This window comes from Puma concolor, chromosome B1 (assembly GCF_028749965.1).
Source record: "Puma concolor isolate L17-30 chromosome B1, mPumCon1.1.hap2, whole genome shotgun sequence".
In the NCBI taxonomy this organism is placed as follows: domain Eukaryota; kingdom Metazoa; phylum Chordata; class Mammalia; order Carnivora; family Felidae; genus Puma; species Puma concolor.
Window position 1 is genome coordinate 155,185,775 of NC_141670.1, and position 21,304 is coordinate 155,207,078.

The 21,304-nt window shown below is 33.8% G+C and overlaps 1 long non-coding RNA gene across 1 annotated transcript in view; it reads left to right on the forward strand.

The window, feature by feature from the left end:
• The window catches only part of LOC147581966 (uncharacterized), a 74,743-nt gene extending 53,940 nt beyond the window's left edge, over window positions 1–20,803 (forward strand). The window contains exons 2-3 of the long non-coding RNA XR_015249807.1: window positions 18,650–18,712; window positions 20,687–20,803. This is a non-coding gene — a long non-coding RNA (uncharacterized LOC147581966). The remainder of the gene's footprint in view (window positions 1–18,649; window positions 18,713–20,686) is intronic.
• The last annotated feature ends 501 nt before the right edge of the window (window positions 20,804–21,304 follow it).

Below are 21,304 nucleotides of genomic sequence, written 5' to 3' on the forward strand. Positions count from 1 at the left end.
ATGTAATATTACCTGAAACTAATATTACACTGTATGTTTACTACCTGGATTTAAATAAAAACATAAAGAAAAAAACCAAAATGTAATATTGCTCATTCTGTTATATTAATGAAAATATTACATAAATATTGAAAAGGATCAAATACATGATGACAGAGTAGGAAGTTCCAGGAATCACAACCCCCTGGAAGCGAGAATTCAGGAAATAAGCAAGAATCATCAAAATCAACTATTTTAAAACCTTTGATTCCAGTTGAACACTTCCAGCATCAAAAGGAATACTTGATGAAAAAAAAAGTTGGTAAATTTTGGTTAATTTCAGTATTTAGTATAGCCACTACTATCGTCCAAGGCCCAGACTCATGTCAGGCAGCTATGAGGGATTTGGCTTGAATTCCTGTGTGGCTTGCTGGTGCAAGGTTGGGCAAAAGAACTTTATCCTCTAAGGATCAAGTTTATTTGTTTTGATCTGCCTGGTGGTTCACTGAGGGACTAGTACAAGAAATGCCCATTGTTTCTGCCTCCTCAGTCTAAACTAACATTCTTGGTAACAACTGTTAGAGGGAATTAAAAAAAAAAAAACAGAATATTTCTTATCTTTCTCTCTCCTTATTATACCCAGGAATTGAAGGAAATCTCTTGTCAGGTCACTTGCTGACTATAGAGATAACAGAAGAGAGATAAGTGACCATACAGAACAAGGAATACAGCCCTTGCAGAAGCAGTTTGGAAAAGTCACTAACAAATGGACTACTGAAACACTCCATTGGTATATTAGCAATTCCTGGGAAAGGCAGAAAATCTGACTTTCAGAGATATCATATTATTCAAAATAATATTCTAGTTTTCAACAAGGAAAAAAAATTATAAATCATATAAAAAGGAGACATAGCTCATTGACAGAAGAAAGAAAGAAAGAAAGGAAGGAAGGAAGGAAGGAAGGAAGGAAGGAAGGAAGGAAGGAAGGAAAGAAAGAAAGAAAGAAAGAAAGAAAGAAAGAAAGAAAGAAAGAAAGAAAGAAAGAGAAATTAACAAAAATTGTCCCAGAGGAATTCAGATATTGAACATCATAGACAAAGATGTTAAGTTACAATCCTAAATATGCCCAGAAGGCTAAATGAAACCATGGACAAATAAATAGTGGAAGTCAAGAAAATTAAAAAGTAAAGAATATCAATAATGAAGAAAGAAATTATAGAAATAAGTGAAATAGAAATTCTGGTTCAAAAAATACAGTGGTTGACATAAAATTTTCATTTAGAGGTATTTAATAACTGACTTGAGTAGGTAGAAGAAAGAATAAGCAAACTAGAAGATAGGGCAATTGAAATCACATAGATAAAGGTAGAGAAAGAAAAATGAAAAAAATAAATGGAGCCTAAGGAACCTGTGGAACCTCTTCACTCACACCAACACACTCATTATGGAAGATTCATAAAGTGTACAGAAATAAGCAGTGACAAATATTTAAATAAAAAAATGCCCCCAAATTCCTAAAATTTGTGAATATCATGAAGCTACATATTCAAGATCAGGACCATCAAGCATGATAAGGAGAAAGGTATCCACCCTGCAACACATTATAATCAAAATGCCCAAAGCATAAGCCAAAGAAAATCTTGGAAGCAGTAAGAGAAAAGTGACTCATTGGATACAAGAGGTTTTCAATAAGATTAATAGCTTTTTTAAAAATTATAAACCATAGAAGCCAGGAAGGAGGAAGACATACTTAAAATGCTGAAAGTAAAAACTGTCAACCAAAAATTCTATATTCAGTAAAGCTATCTTACAAATATGAAGAAGAATTCAAGACATTTCCAGGTAAACAAAAGCCAATAGAGTCTGATGCTAATAGAATGTCCCATATAAAATGTTAAATTAAGTCTGTCATGCTAGAAGAAGAGGATACTAAGTGTTAGCTGCAAGCCACATGAAGAAATAAAGATCTCTAATTAGGTAAATATAAGAACTAACATTATATATATTTTTTGCTTCTAACCCTCTTTGTGTTTCCTATATGCCTTAAAATGAATAAAATACTAATTATTATTTCACATTAATGGGAATCTATACTAATGAAAATACAGTGTACAGGTTAAATTTGTGGCAACACAAACTGTCATTTGTGACAATAACAACGTAAAGGGGAAAAGAAGAGGTGGACAGGAATGCAGTTAACACAAGCTATTAAAATTGAGATGTTATTGTTTCAAACTAGACTGGTATAAATTTAGAATGTTAACTATAAATTCAGTGGTAATTGCTAAAACAAAAGGAACACTAAACTGAACTAAAATTATAACTAACTAAAGACAAAATCAAAATAGAACAATGAAAAAAAAGCACAGAAGAAAGACTTATTGGAGAAACTGAAGAAGCAACCATAAAGAAAAAAAAATATAGAGAGAAAACAAACAACAAATTGACAGAAATAATTCCTTCATTATTTATAATTACTTTAAATATAAACATATTAAACTTATTGTTAAAAGGCAGAGATTGGCAGAAGGAAAAAAAAAAGATTAATTTACATGCTGTACACCAGAAACTCATTTCAGATTCGAGGACACAAGTAGGTTTCAAGTGAAAGGATGGAAAAGATACTCAATGAAAACAGTAACCAAGAGAGACCTTAGGTAGATATATCAATATTGAGCAAAACAGACTTTATCAAAAATTGTTACCAGAGACAAAAAGGTCATTACACGTTGAAAAAAAAGTCAGCTATTTAAGAAGATATAATCACTATAAACATATAGACGCAAAGTCCTAAAATATATGAAGCAAACTTGACAGGATTGAAAGGAGAAACAAAACGCTGTACCATAATAGTTGGAGACTTAAATTTCTCACTTTCAATTGTGGATAGAACATCCTGGCTTAAGCTTAATAAAGAAATAGAGGATTTAACAACATTATAAACCAACTAGACCTAAAAGTCTATACAAAACACTCTACACAATAACAACAGAGCGTGTATATATTTTCTAACAAAGAAAAGCGAAACAATATATATATTTCGCTTTTCTTTGTTAGATACATTTTGGAACACCTATTCTGAAACAGGCACAGGGTGGTTTCTAGAGTTAAAAGTGCTAAGCAAGGAGTGTAGGTATTAAGATGTTGGAGTAGTAGGATGACCTTATGATTACATTGTCCCTTGAACACAGCTAGTTATATATCAAATCATTCTGAACTAGGAAATCGATCTGAGGACTGAGAGAACAAACTGCACAACTGGAGGGAGAAAAGAGGGCACACTGTGGAAGGTAGGAGGTGTGGAGACATGATTTCAGGGAGAAAAGAACTGCTGGTGCTACACAGGGGAGGGAGCCCTGATCACCAAGAGGAGAGAGAGAGAGCATGCGAGAGTGTATGAGCAGGGCACAGAGTTTGCACACGTAAAACATATCCCCAAAACCTTGACTGGGAAAATGAGAGGGGATGTGAATAACAAGTTTTTAAAAGCAGCGGAGCTAAAGGCTGAAGTTTTTTTAGAAGTTCGCCCATCGCCAGGGTGGATCCTATCAGGCAAAGTGGTTCTCTCCAGTGGATAAGGAGGGCAGAGGCCAGGGAGCAGACAGTGTGGTCTGAGGACCCCTAGGTCACACAGGGAGAGATAGTTCCCCTTCTTGGAGTGGATTTGGGAGAAGTGGCACTGACTTTCCAGGGACAAAGAGCTAGCGGGTACCACTGAGCTTCCCCATTTATTAGCATAGGAGCAGAAGCAGTTGCTGAGGGCAGCTAACCTGGACCCAGGCTTTTTGCTGCACTTTACCATATACTCCAAGCCGGTGTGCATTCATGTGACTGCCATTCTCAGACTGTCACTAGCCACAATGTGGCAAAACCCTCCTGCTGAGGATCAGCACAACTCTGTGGAACACTGCGTCCTTAAAATTTGGACTTTTGAAATCCAGCCTGCATGCCTGAGATAAAACACAGGAGCACTATGCCATTAGGTGAGCAAACAGCTCAGACACAGACAAGATGAAGGCAAGGATCTGAGGGAAGTCTGGGACAAATGAGGAAAGTTGGTTTAGTCTTCTGTGAGGGCTTCCTGAACAGCAGCAGACGCAATCAACGTGGACAGACTTCACCTCTTTGTTTGGCACAGCAGCCAGTGGAGGCTTGGACCACTTAGACCAAGCCCTGCACCCCCGCGCTCTGCAGGTGCTATTTTTTTTTAACTATGGCAAAGTGTCTGAGAATCAGTGCAGCATGCCCCTGCCCTAGAAGACCAGCACAAAGCCCTTGCACCCACCAAGTCTACTGACCATAGAGTGGTACAAAGCTTCAGCTCTAGGGGAAATAGGATCTAGCCTCTTTTAACAAGCAGTCCAAAACAAACCTAGTTAAACCTCACCAAACACTGGACAAGGCCAAACACTCTCCAGTGTGGTCAAGGAGAAACTCTGCAGAGGACTGACTCGAGGGAAACAACAGCCAAAACACAACACCAGAATGCACATGGCATATACCAGAAACACTTTGTGAAGCATCAGGCTCTGGAATTCCTCTTAATATAGCCATTTCTCTCAGGAGCAGGAAACATAAATGGCTTTCAAACACACAGAAGACAGAAACCGAGGCAAAATGCCAAGATGGAGGAATTCATCTCCCCAAAAAACTGATTGATCAATACAGATAAGTAATATGCCTGAACCAGAATTTAAAACAACAATCATAAGGATACTAGCTGGGATAGAGAAAAGCATGAAAGACTCCAGGGAGTCTCTTACCACAGAGATAAAAGACCTAAAAACTAGTCAGGGCAAAATAAAAAAAAATGCTATGATCAGGATGCAAAACTGACTGTACATAATGACCACAGATATAGAGAAAGCAGAGAAATGAATAAGTGATACAGAAGACAAAGTTATAGAAAATAATGAAGTGAAAAGAAGGAAAGAAAAATATTGGATCATGAAAGTAGATTTAGAAAACTCAGCAACTTCATAAAGCATAGTGATATTTGTATCATAGGAGTTCCAGAAGAAGAAGAAAGGGGAAATGGGGCAGAATGTTTATTTGAGAAATTATATCTGTAAACTTCCCTAATCTGGAAATGAAAACAGACATCCAAATCCAGGAGGCACAGAAAGCTCCCATCAAAATCAACAAAAGCAGACCAATACCAAGACATATCATATTAAAATTTGCAAAACACAGAGATAAGGAAAGAATCCTTAAAGCAGCAGGGAAAAGAAATCCCTAACTTACAAGGAAAGAAAAATCAGTTTAGCAGTGGATCTCTCCATAGAAACCTGACAGGCTAGAAGGGAGAGGCATGAAATAAATATTCAACATGCTGATGGTAAAAATATGCAGCCAAGAATACTTTATCCAGCAAGACTATCATGCAGAATAGATAGATAAAGAGTTTCTCAGAGAAACAAAAACTAAAGGAGTTCATGACTACTAAACCAGCCCTGCAAGAAATATTAAAGGGGACTCTGGGAAAGAAAGACCAAAGGCAACAAAGACTAGAAAGACAAAAAGAAAATCTCCAGAAACATGGACTATAGGTAATACAATGGCACTAAATTTTTATCAATAATGTAAATGGACTAAATGTTCCAATCAAAAGACATAGGGTATCAGAATGGATAAAAAGACAAGACCCACCTATGTGCTGCTGACAAGAGTCATTTTAGAATTAAAGACACCTGTAGATTGAAAGTGACGGGATAGGGACCCACAACTATATGGTCGACTGATCTTTAACAAAGCAGGAAAGACTATCCAATGGGAAAAAGACAGTCTCTTCAACAACTGGTGTTGGGAAACCTGGACAGCAACATGCAGAAGAATGAAACTGGACCACTTTCTTACACCATACACAAAATAAATTCAAAACGGACAAAAGACCTAAATGTGAGACAGGAAACCATCAAAATCCTAGAAGAGAACACAGGCAGCAACCTCTTTGAATCGTCCATAGCAACCTCTTACTAGACACATGTCTGGAGGCAAGGGAAACAAAAGCAAATATGAACTATCGGGACTTCATCAAGGCAAAAGGCTTCTGCCCAGCGAAGGTAACAATCAACAAAAGTGAAAGGCAATCTTCAGAACGGGAGAAGATATTTTCAAATGACATATGTGATAAAGGGTTAAGTATCCAAAATGTATAAAGAATTTATCAAACTCAATGCCCAAAAAACAAATAATCCAGCTAAGAAATGGGCAGAGGACACGAAGAGCCATTTTTCCAAAGAAGACATGCAGGTGGCCAAAAGACACAGGAAAAGATGCTCCACTCATTCACCCTCAGGGAAATACAAGCCCAACCTACTATGAGATACCACTGCACACCTGTCAGAGTGACTAAAATTCACAACACAGGAAACAACAGACGTTGGCGAGGATGCAGAGAAAGGGAAACCCTCTTACACTGTTGGTGGGAATGCAAACTGGTGTAGCCACTCTGGAAAACAGTACGGAGGTTCCTCACAAAGCTGAAAATACAACTACCCTAAAAATAGAACAACCCAGCAATTGCACTACTAGGTATTTACCTTTTTCAAAGGGGCACATGCACCCTGATGCTTTAGAAGCATTATTAACAATAGCCAAATTATGGAAAGAGTCTAAATGTCCAACTACTGATGAATGGATAAAGAGATGTGGTCTTTACACACACACACACACACACACACACACACACACACACACACACACACACTGGAATATTAGCCATAAAAAAGAATGTAATTTTGCCATTTACAATGACATGGATGGAGCTACAATGTATTATGCTAAGCAAAATAAGTCAGAGAAAAAGCAAATACCATATGATTTCACTCATGTGGAATTTAGAAACAAAATAGATGAACATAGAGGAAAAGAAAAAAAAAGAGGGAAGCAAACCCAAAGAAACTTTTAATTAGAGAAAAAACTGAGGATTGCTGGAGAGCAGGTTAGCAGGTGGATGGGTTAAATGGGTGATGGATATGAAGGAAGGTACTTGTGATGAGTACTGACTGTTATATGTAAGTGATGAATCACTAAATTCTCCTAAACCAATATCACCCTATATGCTAAATAACTAGAATTTCAATGAAAACTTGAAACAAAAAGTAAATAAAATAAAAAATAAACTGAAAAAAATGAGCATTTTCCATTGAAACCAGCCATAGGAAAAACTTGTCTGAGTATCTTTGTCTCCACATTTTGAGATAAAAACTTTTTCAATTACCTAGTTAAGGGAAAATCATAATGATATAGGAAATGGCATTTAAAAATTAATAATGAAAATTTCAATATAACCCAGAATGTATGATGGAAAATTTATAGAGTAAATAGGTAGAATATGTAGACTCAAATCTCTCCAAAAATTTAATTCTAGACTAGAAGTGGAATGGAGAAAACTTGTTACTTTCTTAAAATATAAAACCAAATAATTCCAGATGATTATTCTCATTCACATAGGCTAGTTTTGATCACATTTCAAAATTAACTTTAAAAAAAGAGCTAGAGAAAGCTTTGCTTTAAACACAATTATGTATAAATATGGATGTAGCCTTAGCCTTATAGATATATAGTATAGATATAATTTTCAGAATCTCCAAATCTCTAAAACAAGGAACTTTATTGTATCACATAACTTTCTCTAAATTCATGACTGTATTTATGGAAAAAATATTTTTAATTCCAGTATAGTTAACAAGAAAATTTTAAGACATAAACTTTCTTACATATCTTGAGAAATCCTCAAAGCCTTTGCTTTATTCCCTTGTTTTCTATACACATTTTATTGTATTTAGTACTCTCCTTCCTCTAACCATCTCTAATTTTTCAGCTGAGAATCTATGATCACTTGATGTGTCCTAAAGCTTGCTGTGTGCCTTTTCCCCAGAGCTCTCACTTATGATAGTATACAGAATAAAATATCATCCTCCTTTTGCTGAACGCAGAAAACAAAAATTACTGCTAAAATTTTTGAATCAAACTGATTATTGCTACTGTGTCACAGTTTGCCCTTATATTAGATTTCAACCAAATTCAATTACACAGTGTGCTCCTTGCTGCCATGGAATGAATGGCAGGACAAAGATGAATGAACACAACTGATGCAATTGATTGATCCCAACATGCCTGCCAGTTGATTAATGTGTCTAGGAGCAAAATGAAAAATAGTATTCATCTGTAACTACTGGTCAATTTTTAAATTAACTGAAAATTTCATGAAATATCATGCATTGAATAGAATTTTTTAAAATATTTGAGAATGCTAAACAAATGTGTAGAACTATTTTTATTTAAATGGATACTTTAAAGCAAGAAAATTTGTCCTAGAATTTCTAATATTTATAACATATGTTATAAAATAATAAAGTGTATGTAATGATAATGAGGATATAAACATAATTCAAAGGAGGAAATGGCATTGTATATGAATTTGAAATGTTTTTATGTATACAAGTTGCTATTTTAATGGGTACTGCTGGTACTTAAAATGGCAAGCAGTGTTATGTTACATGAGTGTATGTATATTTAATTATAAAGTCTTTATTAACATCATTATTTTATATAATTTGGACTTAAGTATAGCATGATTACAATAAATCTAATTATTTGATATTTGAGGTACTTTAATATACATGATTATGGAATTCAGAATTTCTATGGTTTATGAGATCTATTACATGATAGACTAATAAGTGAATCTTTAAATTATATGTTAGAAATCTAATCCACTAAGGATAATTAAAAGCAGATATTGGGGGGGGGGGCTGTGTGGCTTAGTTGGTTAAGTGTCCGATTTCAGCTCACATCATGATCTCATGTTTTGTGAATTTGAACCCTGTGCCTGGCTCTGTGCTGCCCGCTGCCAGCCTGGAGTCTACTTTGGATTTTGTGTCTCCCTCTCTCTGTCTCTCCCCACTCAAAAATAAATAAACATTAAAAAAAATTAAGAAACAGATGATGGGTTTATTTATAATAAGTGAAAAGATGGTAAAGGCTAAGAGTTTAAACCTGGTATTCCAAGTCAACGTTGTTGTCAAAGAACTAGGTCCTTCAGTCATTAGCATACAACTTTATTCTCATGTTATTGGAGTCTCCTTTATCCCTTAGGCCTTACATTCACATTTCTGGCCAGAATAGATCAGAAAGACACAAACTGTCTTTATTAGGTGTTTTTCCTCTTTATTCTTTGGGAAGCTAAACCCTCCCCAGGTTCCTAGCTCAGCCCCTAAAGACTTCCACTTCTGGGGTAAAACAGTAACAATGTATTTGGGCGTTTCTGATTAGTTATGATTATGTTGCATGGGCAGTCTTGTCTGTGAGAGGGTTGGGGATCTTTTAACGTTGACAATTAATTAACAAATGTATTTGATTGCTAATTTTACATGAGTTTAATCACACAATGTAATAACCTTGATATACTAAAAACGTTGTGAAATCTCATTTCTATTCTAGTGCTTCTGTTACAAAAGAGACTACTGTATAAGTTATGGGTTCTGCAGCAAGCAAGCTTATAATTTATCCATATCTCTATTAGTGGAAGCAGGGCCCCCAAAGGCCTCTGCTTAAAGCTATTCTGCATTGTAATCAGATGGAACTTTGATAAAATTGACATTCTAGCTTCTTATTCAGAATTTATGTGACACATGACCATATCCAATTTGTAGATAAGATATTATAATAGAAAAAAGGAACTTCACGTGCAACAATTCAGCCTTTGGCTTCACATAGATGCATAGTATGCATTGGAATTCTAATATCTTTGAGAAATATTTTCTACACATGAATCTGATTCCTTTTTTTTTTCTTTTGGTCTTAATAAAGTTAGCTTCATCATCATTTAAAGCAAGTGTTAGGATCATTATGTCTTAGTTCTTCATAATGTCTTAGTTCTTAAGGATACCTCTACGGAAGAGAAAATACTAACAATAAGCTCCTTATTAACCCACTAATAAATGAAAACTGATTCTAGAAAAATGCTCTGTTCTTCAGTAAACTATGTCTTACTGTAAAGGAATTGACAAATACAGGCCTTGACCAGTTAATTTCAAGAGAGTAAAGTTGCAATTCCTGTAAATAGTTAAGAAAATACTAATATATTTTTTCCATTCAGCACTTGATTTTTGCTTTTGCTTTTGTCTCCCTTCCTTCCTCCTCTTTCTATCTTTTCTTTCTTCTTTTCCTTTTTTTTTTTTTTTTTTTTTATTTTGGTAGTCTAAAGTTGAAAGAAAATTGTTTTCTGAAGTAAGTTTTATTTTTTTCTTGGCCATTTTTAGATTACACGTTCTGTGTGATTTAATTTGAATACACTGAATTGTGGTCTGATTAAAATATGTGTAACTTGGTATCATTTTTAAGTCACCATTTTATTCATATTCGATGTGAATCTTGAAATTTTTATGATTACTGGGTTGAACTAGGATGTATTTATGTTTTTATCAAATGAATAACGAATAAGAAAAATTTTAACATTACAGGTAAATATTTCTATTTTTATGTAGGTTTTTGGATTTGCATGGTTATGATCCAATTGGAAAACAAATGTTTTAAGAAAATATTCATCATTATTTTATTATTAATTTTTTTTCAGTTCACAGTTTAATTGGATAAAATTTCTTATTTAGTCTTAGTGCAGTTAAATACCTTCTTGAATTAAGGCCATAAGATCTGAGGAATGTTTAACCAACATTTTTGTATTTTTTTATTGGGTGGGAGAGAAGGTGGAGAGGGAGAGAGACAGAACTGCCCAGTATGTGACTTCCACTTTTCTTTTTCATTTTTAAAAATAGAATAGTTTAGGAGATAAGAGCTTTCACTATCGGGTTAATCTGTCTGGGAAATTAGGCAAGCCAAAAAATAAATAAATTAACACATGGAATTTTCTGGGACTTTCTCTGCTTAAAGCTGTCATTTTGAATGTGTAATCATATCATCCATGAGAAAGTGAATACCATGGCCTAAATTTTGTTTTCAAAGCGCCAAATAAGTAGTGGAATGCTAAAGTTAATTTTTATTTTTTTAAATAAGCAAGCTATACTAAAACAGAATTTATATCCTGTGAAAAATAATTTAATTTTTAATATAAATGAAAACAAATTGTTGTCTAACACCGATAAAGCATTTTTGATATTCTTTCTTCAAAAAACATGTTTTCCAGGGGTACTTACACATATTTGTCATGAACTCTTTTTTCTTGGGAAGTCTATGGACCATCTTCTCAGAATAATATTTTTAAATATCTAAAATAGATGTGATTACAAACATTGTGTTGAAATAGTCATCTATCTCTCTGTCTACTGACCTATTGATCATTTGGTCTGTGTGTCTATCATTCTCCATTAAAATAGTAAATAAAATGATCTCGTGACTTATTAATAATTACCATCATTGCAAAGCAGGGACATTAAATCGTATTTCAAAATTTCTTGAAATAAATCCCATAATTTGCTATGAAACTATCTTGGGTGTTTAGTGGTAACAACATCACAGATACTGCTAATACTAATATCATTTCTTACCTATATGTATAGCTAAATAAAATACTACATTTCACTTAGACATTAGTGAAAATAAAGTGTAATTTTTTGTTTGTTTTTCATCCCAGATCATGGGCTCACTCTCTATGGAATTTTTTTTCCCCATTCAAGATAATTTTTTTTTTAATTTTTTTTTAACGTTTATTTATTTTTGAGACAGAGACAGAGCACGAACGGGGGAGGGTCAGAGAGAGAGGGAGACACAGAATCTGAAACAGGCTCCAGGCTCTGAGCGGTCAGCACAGAGCCCGACACGGGGCTCGAACTCACGGACTGCGCGGTCATGACCTGAGCTGAAGTTGGCCGCTCAACCAACTGAGTCACCCAGGCGCCTCAAGATAAATGTTTTTATTGAAGATACTTTTTTTTTTTTTTTGCAACAAGCATTCTTTCTTTCTGTTATATTGTTTTCAATATCTAGCATTTCTTTTGGATTCTTTTATTAGAATTTTCGTCTCTCTCCGTACATAAGTATCTGTTTTTCCAAATTGTGTACTTTTTACATTAGAGTTCTTAGCATATTAATCATTGTTGTTTTAAATTCCTGGTCTGATATTTTACTTATGAGTTTTTTTTTTTGTTTTTTTTTGTTTTTTTTTTTTTTTTTATTGGTGTCTTGTGGATCCTGTTTTAAGAATCAGTAATTATACTAAGTGCCTGATTTTTCACTGTGATAGATGTCTCTGCTATTCTGATAGATAATTCGTATTCTAGAGGAATTCATCATCTAGCAGGAAAACAAAACAAAAACAAAAAACAAAAGGATGGCAATGAAAAAATTCTGATCAGTGGGATAAATGCATTAGTGGATGCATGTGTTAACAAGTACTTTGTAAAACAGTATGGTGGTTCCTCAGAAAGTTAAAAAATAGAATTATCCTATGACCAAACAATTGCATTACTAGATATTTACCCAAAGGACACAGAAATAGTGGTTTGAAGGGATGCATGTATGCCAATGTTTATAGCATCACTATCAACAATAGCCATATTATTGGTAGAGCCCAAATTTCCATCGACCAATGAATGGATAAAGAAGATGAGGTGTGTGTGTGTGATGGAATATTACTCTGTCATCAAAAAGAATGAAATCTTGGGGCGCCTGGGTGGCGCAGTCGGTTAAGCGTCCGACTTCAGCCAGGTCACGATCTCGCGGTCCGTGAGTTCGAGCCCCGCGTCGGGCTCTGATGGCTCGGAGCCTGGAGCCTGTTTCCGATTCTGTGTCTCCCTCTCTCTCTGCCCCTCCCCCGTTCATGCTCTGTCTCTCTCTGTCCCAAAAATAAATAAAAAACGTTGAAAAAAAATTAAAAAAAAAAAAAAAAGAATGAAATCTTGCCATTTGCAAGTGGATGTAGCTAGAATGTATTATGCTAAGTGAAATAAGTCATAGAAAGACAAATGCCCTATGATTTCACTCATATGTGGTATCTAAGAAACAAAACAAATGAAGATAGAGGAAGGGGAAAAAAAGAAAAAGAGATAGGGAGGCAAGCCATAAGAGACTCTTAACCATAGAGAACAAACTAAGGGTTGTTGGAGGGGAAGTGGGCAAGGATGGGCTAAATGGGTGATGGGCATTAAGGAAGGCACTTGTTGGGAAGTAAATAATGAATCAATAAATTCTATACCTGAAACAAATATTACCCTATATGTTAACTAGAATTTAAATAAACACTTGAAATGTCAATAACAAGAAAACAAATAAAGAAGTACTTTGGGAACATACATAAAAGAGTTAACTTTCTAAAAGGTGATACTATAGGAAACACAAAACATGATGATATTTATAGATGATAATCTCAGAAATATGCAGCCCATGATACCAAGTGTTGAAAGGGACACACATCCAGATCTAGGCAATAATGAAGTTTAAAGATCCAGAGGCATGACAATATTATGTTGCATGTTTTATTGTTATTGTTAGTGTGTTGTATTTTTCCTACATCATACATATGAATCTACTGTTAGACCTTTGTTTTGATCTGCAAGTAAGAAAATGGATTAGCTTGTGATATTTAATATGTTATATTTAAATATTCAGCTCTGCTGTATTCAGACAATTTCAGAAAGAGTATTTTTTTTTCTTTTATCATTATAAAGAATTCCACTTTCAGCTATGGTAGACTAGATTGTATGAAACAAATGTTCTTCAAGGTTACCAAAGCCTTGGACTATTGATCAAGATCCCAGAGAGTTAGAAACTCAGAGAGATTAAACACATTTTTGGCATTAATTTTTCCTCTTGAGTAAATGGCAAACCCAAAAAACTACAGCTGAATTGTAGGAGTTTGAGAAGAAAGCCGTTAATGGGAACCTTGTAAGTTAAGTTTAACTATCCTGAGTTATGTAGGGCAGCAGTGAAATTGGAGTTTAGAACTGTCAATTAAGAGGGGCCTGGTTAAACATACCATGTCTCTTCTTTGGGGCCCTTCTAAAACTTACATAGCAGTAAGCATGAATGAGAAATATACATGACCTTATCTACAGCAAAACTAAGCCCTAATGAGAGCTGGTTTAAGATGGTTTAAACTAACTAGTTTAAGATGATCAACCATAATTAAACTTGCTTCCAAAGGCAATATTAACTTCTTTCTGGAAGATAACCTCAGTAGAACCATAAATTGTTCCTGAGTTTTTTCTTTGGAAACAAAAATATCCCAGCATTCAATAAGAAATAATGAGATTTTCAGGAAGATAAAACAGTAGCAATTCAATTAAGACAGTAGAATGAAATACAGAAGTGATTGATGAATAAGATTTATGCTTTAAAATAAATGATTATAAGAATTTAAATAGCAATAGAAGGGTTCATAAGGAGTCTGCAAAGGATACAGGATAATAGATACAAAAAATATTTTAAGGAATAATTGTGAAAACTTTCCAAAATTTGAAAAATTGAAAAAAATTGAAAAACTGAAAAATTTCCAAAATTGAAAAAAGGCTTTATATTCAGCTTTTGGAAGTTTTACAAAGTGCCGCAAATTTAAAAAGAAATACATCTGGCGTATTATATGAAAACTGATGATATAAAATAAACAAAATTTTAAAAGTAGCTAGAAAGCAAAGAACAATGTAAGAATGGTAGTTGACTTACCAGTAAAAATAAAATAAGACATAAATAATAGAAAGCTATCAAATTATGTCATCAACATGCTGAAAAAAAGAATAATGCCAACATGGGACTCTAAACCCAGCAAAATTTTTCTTTAAATAAGAGAGAAAATAAATACAATTTTAGAAAAACCAACTAAGGACATGTGTCACTAGTGTAACATTACAATGGAAAACATAAAAAACAATTTTTTAGGTCAGAGGAAAATTATTCCATATTGATGCAAGAAGAAATGAATAGAAATACAAAGGTTAAATATATGTATTAAATTAATATAGAGAGTCTACACTGATAGCCATACTATCTTGAGAAATTTAAATATACATAGGAATAAGACAAAGCACCGTTATCAGAAAAGAGAGAGAAATAAATAAGAGGTAACCTTTCAATTTCTCACATTGACCAGTAGGTGGTAAAATAATAATTTTAGTTACAATATGACAAGGATGTATGTAGAAATCTCTAGGGTAATCATTAAAATAATAATAAAATAGTATAGGATTAGCTAGTTAATGAGATATATATATATAAAATATTACAAACATTAATTTAATAGCTGACCAAAAAGGAGAGGCAAATGAATAAATAAAACAACTAGAACATAGATGGCAAAATGACTTATAAATCCAAATGCATCAACAATTACATTGTATTGTAAGAAACAAAAACAAAAACAAATATTTCCATTAAGAAATCAATGGTTGAGACTGACAAGAGTCAGTAAAAAAAAAAAATGCATATTACCTTAAAAGAAGGTACAAATTAAAAATAATGATACAAAGTATCATTACAAAGTAAGTAAAAGGGGGGCGCCTGGGTGGCGCAGTGGGTTAAGCGTCCGACTTCAGCCAGGTGACGATCTCGCGGTCCGTGAGTTCGAGCCCCGCGTCGGGCTCTGGGCTGATGGCTCAGAGCCTGGAGCCTGTTTCCGATTCTCCGTCTTCCTCTCTCTCTGCCCCTCCCCCGTTCATGCTCTGTCTCTCTCTGTCCCAAAAATAAATAAATGTTGAAAAAAAAAAATTAAAAAAAAAAAAAACAAAAAGCAAAAAACAAAGTAAGTAAAAGGACAAAGTATATAGCATATATACACTAGCTAAAGAGATCTGCTATAACTTTTTTCCCACAAGGGAACAGTAGATTTTAAAGCAAGAAACATTATGACAGATAAAAAGGGATGTTTCATAATGATAAAAGAATCACTCTATGTAGAAGACTTAACAATTCTAAGTTTATTTTTAGCTAATAACAGTCTAATATGTATATGCATATATACATATATGTATATATGATTTTTATTTTTATTTTTATTTTTTATTTGAGAGAGAGAGAGTGAATGCAAGCAGCGGAGAGGGGCAGAGGGAGAGAGAGAATCTTAAGCAGGCTCTACACACAGTGTGGAGCCCGACGTGGGACTGGGTCCCACTACCCTGGGATCATGACCTGAACGGAAATGAGAAGTTGGACCCTAAACTGTCTGAGCCACCCATGCTCCCCTCCAGCATATATAATTTCAGTATTTTCCACTGAAATGGGAAATAAGAAAAGCATTTCCATTATCACTGCATCAGTATAACACTGGGTTGAAGTACATTGACAATAAAATAAGATAAAAGGAAATTAAAAGTTTAATAGAACTAAACTATTTTTGTTTATAAATGGTGTAATTTTCTATCTAGATAATCCAATAGTGTAACATTGTACATTTAGTACATTAGTGTACATTTATAATGCACAATATGAAAATAAATTTACTGATACCCAATAACTAAAAGCAATTACAACATAGTTTTAGGAAAAGTGTCACTTACAATAGCTTTGAAAACAAAAAAGTATATAAGTAACATAATATATGCAAGATTTCGAGACAGAAAATTATAGACTTATTAGTCAAATTGAAGAAAATTTAAAGGAAGGCATCAAGTGCATTGCTTAGAAGACTAATTATTATACATTTTTAAATGTTGATTCTGTGCCATATTGTAAAATATGTCAATTCTGCCTAAATATCATTCCTTGATTCAATATAGTACTGTTATAAATTGATGGTTTTGTGTAAACAGAAAAGTTGATTTTAAATTCATATGGAATTGAAAATATCTAAGTTTATCCAAGGTAATCTTTCATTCTTTAAAGTTAACTTAAAAATTGTGTTATAACTTATAGGCAACATGTATCCAAATTTTAGATGTACAGCTTGTTGAAGTTTTACATATGTATAACCTAAGGTAAATAACTTTTCAGCATCACAGATTTCCTCAAGCCTCCTCTCAGCAGTTACTTCCACTGTAATCTGTATTTTGCCCAAAATCACCATAGATTGATTTTGCATTCCACTTGAACTTCATATAAACAGAAATAGTAGGTGTCCTTTTGCATCCGACTTCTTTCACTCATCATTATGCCTTAGATTCATCCATGTTTCTTCATCATAAGGCCGTTTATTTTTTCTGTCATTGTGAATGGTTGGTAATACTTCAAAGGCCAATTTTGACATAAAAATATAGTTTGCAATTATTTATGTTGTCCTAACTTGTGGAAAATGAATTTTAATATTGTATTATTGAATGTTTCATTAACATGTCTTTACAATTTTTTTACTTTAGAATTTCTCTTTGTCAGGCAATCTATTAGTGTTGGTAATTGAATGGGTTTGGAGAAAAAGCCTCAGTTTCTTCTTTCCTGGCAGCTTAGAATTGCACTGATTAAAAAAAAACACACTATGTGCGTAGGGGCACCTTGGTGGCTCAAGACTTCGTTAAGCGTCAGACTCTTGGCTTCAGCTCAGGTCATGATCTCGCGGTTCGTGGCAGCTCTGCCAGCACACAGCCTACTTGGGATTTTTCTCTCCCACTCTCTTTGCCCTTCCCTGACTTGCCCTCCCCCTCGAAAAATAAATAACTAAACATAAAAATAAAACACTATTGTACATGTAAATGCCAGCGGGGACATCTATTCAATCAAATGTTTATGATGTACAAAAGGGAGAAAATGATACCCAAACTAAGTTCTAAGTGCGTATGTATGCAGGATGAGGGTGGCGGTTGCCTAGGAAATCTTCCCTTAGTAAATGATGTTTGTCTGTCAAGTGGAAAGAGACAAGGTCATAGAATCTCAGAGAGAAGCAATAGCATGCACAAAGGCCCAGTTGCAAATAATTGTCTTACATTCTGCTTTTATTTTTACTGTTCTTTTTATTTCGTTTTTTCATTTTTTTTTTTTTTTGAGAGAGTGTGTGTGTACAAGCGGGGGAGGGGCAGGCAGAGACTCTTAAGCAGGCTACACACTCAGTTCAGAGGCAAAGCTGGATGTGGGGCTCGATCTCATGACTGAGATCATGTCCTGAGCCAAAATCAAGAGTCGGATGCTTAACTGACTGATCCATCCAGGTGCCCATTACTGTTCTTTTTAAATTATACTTTTATAACGTGAAAGAAGGCGATAGTTCCATACTTATATTCTCATCTGGAGGAACATCTACTAGATTTACCCCACTGACCTCATGTCTTACCCTCTCACACCTTTCTCTCTAGTGGCACAGGAATGAATTATACGAGTGGATTTGGGGTAAGGAATTAGGTAGCTATATCACAATACCTCTTCAGTCTTCTTTTAGGTTGTTTGCCTTTGGTGGGTTTGTGGCCATATTTGAAGGGGCTTGCTTGCTCCTGTAGAATCGATCAGCAGTGTTGTAGTTTTGTATGTTTCAGAGTGGGTAAATCTATGTCTGCTTTAAAAATAAGGTAACTAAATATATGAAAGGATGAAGACAATTTTTGTAATCAGATTTATCAGAAAATAAAGTCCACATTTTGACCTGCCTCTTACTGATTTTTGTCTATATCCAAATTAGTTCTAAAATTATTTTTCAAGGTTAGATCTTTTTATTTGCCCAAACCTCAACATATAAGCTAACTAAGCTATTAAGTAGATGGCTGTTATATTTGCATATATTTATGCTAATCTAAACATATTTTCAATGTAAAGTATAGATAACATTATTTGACAACATACATATCATTCTTTTTTTCAGGTCTGAATAAAGAATTTCATATCTCTTTGTTTCATTATCATTAAAAGAAGACATAAGTGAAAGGTAATTATTTTTAGAACTAATTCTCTTACCTTAAAACTCCCTTTACTCAATGACACCGAATTTCTCTGAATCTCAAAGTAGTACAGTTAACTTTGAGGACATCCTGTAATCTTCTTTCTATTTTCAGTCACTGACCAATGCTGTGAATGTATTCTTGTCAATATCCCTTGTGTGGTAATAATATGCTTTCAAGACTGATCATGGGGGAGCACATCTCTGAGACCTTTATTGATTCAGAGTTGATATACTGTTCCCTTGTGTTCCCACTCTAACACAAAAATGCTTCTAATTTATTGAGTCACAATATTTGTATACTTACAGTATCTATCAAAATGACAGCTTGTAAATATCAAATTAATGAATAAATTAATGTATAGTTGTGTTTTATTATCTTTTACAGCATATTATATTGAACAGGATACTTTAGGAAAAGGAATGCAGTGCTGCCATAGCTGAATTTTGTGACACTGTAGGATCAAATATATATATTTATATTTGATGTATGTGATGTCTAGATGTATGTGAAGATGTATGTGAAGTCTAGAAAATGATTAACATTTCCTAGACTACATTTCCTGGGGCTTCACAAAGGAAAGCCATAAACTGAATATCCGGTTCCATTACACACTGCTTCTTTAAACACGAAGCAGTTGATTTATTTAACAACTTGGACTACAATGTGAACTTTTGTACCTTTGAGCTTTTTCCTCAGTATTTCTCACATATCTAAACACTTCTTCCAACTCACAAAGCATTTCCTGTTTTAAGAGCTTGCAAACAAATCCCACTTGTTCTGTTAAACCTTCCCAATACATCTCCACCAGTGTTTATATCTCATGTCATTTAAAGGTTACATAAAAAAAGATCATTACAAATTATTAATGATAAACTCTATCCACATTGTCCTGTGATATTTCTTCCACCTTTTCCTAGAATCCTATATTTCTTAAAGATAACATTGGTGTATATCTTGACTACATAATTAGAGAGAAATGTCTTTGAGGGCATGCCTGTTTTATATCCGTTGATTTCTCTATCTCAGAAAATATTCCATATATATTTGTTCCTTATTTTTTATTAAAGGCTTACAGAAAAAAAATTGTACTTGTAAGTATTAAGCATATGACTAGTATGGCAATTTCCTCTCATGTCAATATAGATTATTTTAATTACTATAAAATGTGACTTGCAACTTCATTTTTGGTGATTCTTCATGAATTATTGCCTATCAATTTGAGTAAAGGGGCATATCATTTTCCTGATTATCAGTATTCTATTCATTAAGACACCATAATGTGAACACAGTATAATACTTTGAAATGCCACTAAAATAAGCCAATTATTTTATATTATTGTAAGTAGGAGTGGCATAACTTGGTAGCTCAACTGCTTTATAAACCATCACAATATCTACAGTGCAGTATCTACATAGAAAACTGCACATATCACATACTGCTTACCGAGCTTTGCTGATATATGACTTAACAAATATACATATGCTGCCTGTGGTAAACTGTTGCCCTCAAGTTAGTGAGCAGCAAGAGCTTTTTATTTTAGTTTTAACATGATCTGTGTGTCTGTTTTTGTCGTCTATGGGCAATGATTAGTTATTGTATTTTATATTTCATAGTTCTTTTCTTACTCTTATATTTCTTGAGTTTTATTAAAGTCAAGTTACCTGATATGACAAAGGTTTCCTCACATAGCTGTGGCATTCGGTGTTTTCTATATATGGAAATATGACACAATTAAAGGTATATTTGGAGGACTTATAAATGCTCTATAGTAATAAAATATACAATTAAATTGTGACAATTAATTTAATGAAATGAACAATATTTACTTCTGAAGCTTTCCTGTTGAACATTTTAGAGAACATTGCTCCACTACACACTCATTTTTATAATTTAAAATGCCAAGATTTTAAGTGATTTTTTTAAGCTCATGCTTTTTTTTTTTTTTTGTCTCTGTAAGGAAAACTCGCCAACTAACGAAACTCCACTCCCCTAAATAACAGCAAAAAAATAAAAAGCAGACCTATGAAAACAAAACAAAACAAGATACCAAACAACCAGACCATTGAGATTTTAAAATAAAGTTAGTTTAATCAACGATTTTTTTCAGGAAATTAATATTGCGCAATCCTTTATCACCATGATAAAAGACAGGCTTTTGAATATTATGCTCTTCAGTAGTCATGTTCATAATCAGAGAGTTAACTGCTGCAGAAGAGTAGCTAAGTGTTAACAGTGGATGTGGAGGATTCCACAGGTGGAATTAACAGAATCCCAGTTTTAAACTTAAAACAGCTGGTCAAGTGAATCCATTTGAATGGACATTTAAAATGATATGAAGAGTTAAACATGGAGTTGCAAATGACAGGAGAAATGTGTGTTGTGCTCTTAATCTCTTCCTTCCAAAGACTATCTACCTTGCATTCTTCATTATTACCCTTCGCTTTAGCTAGACACCTCCACTGGCAATGCCCAGCTAGCTCACATTGGACATTAAATATTTATTAACAGGTGGCATATACAATATATACATCAGTGTGTCTCATTTCTAAGTAACTGAATATAAAACTTTTTGCAT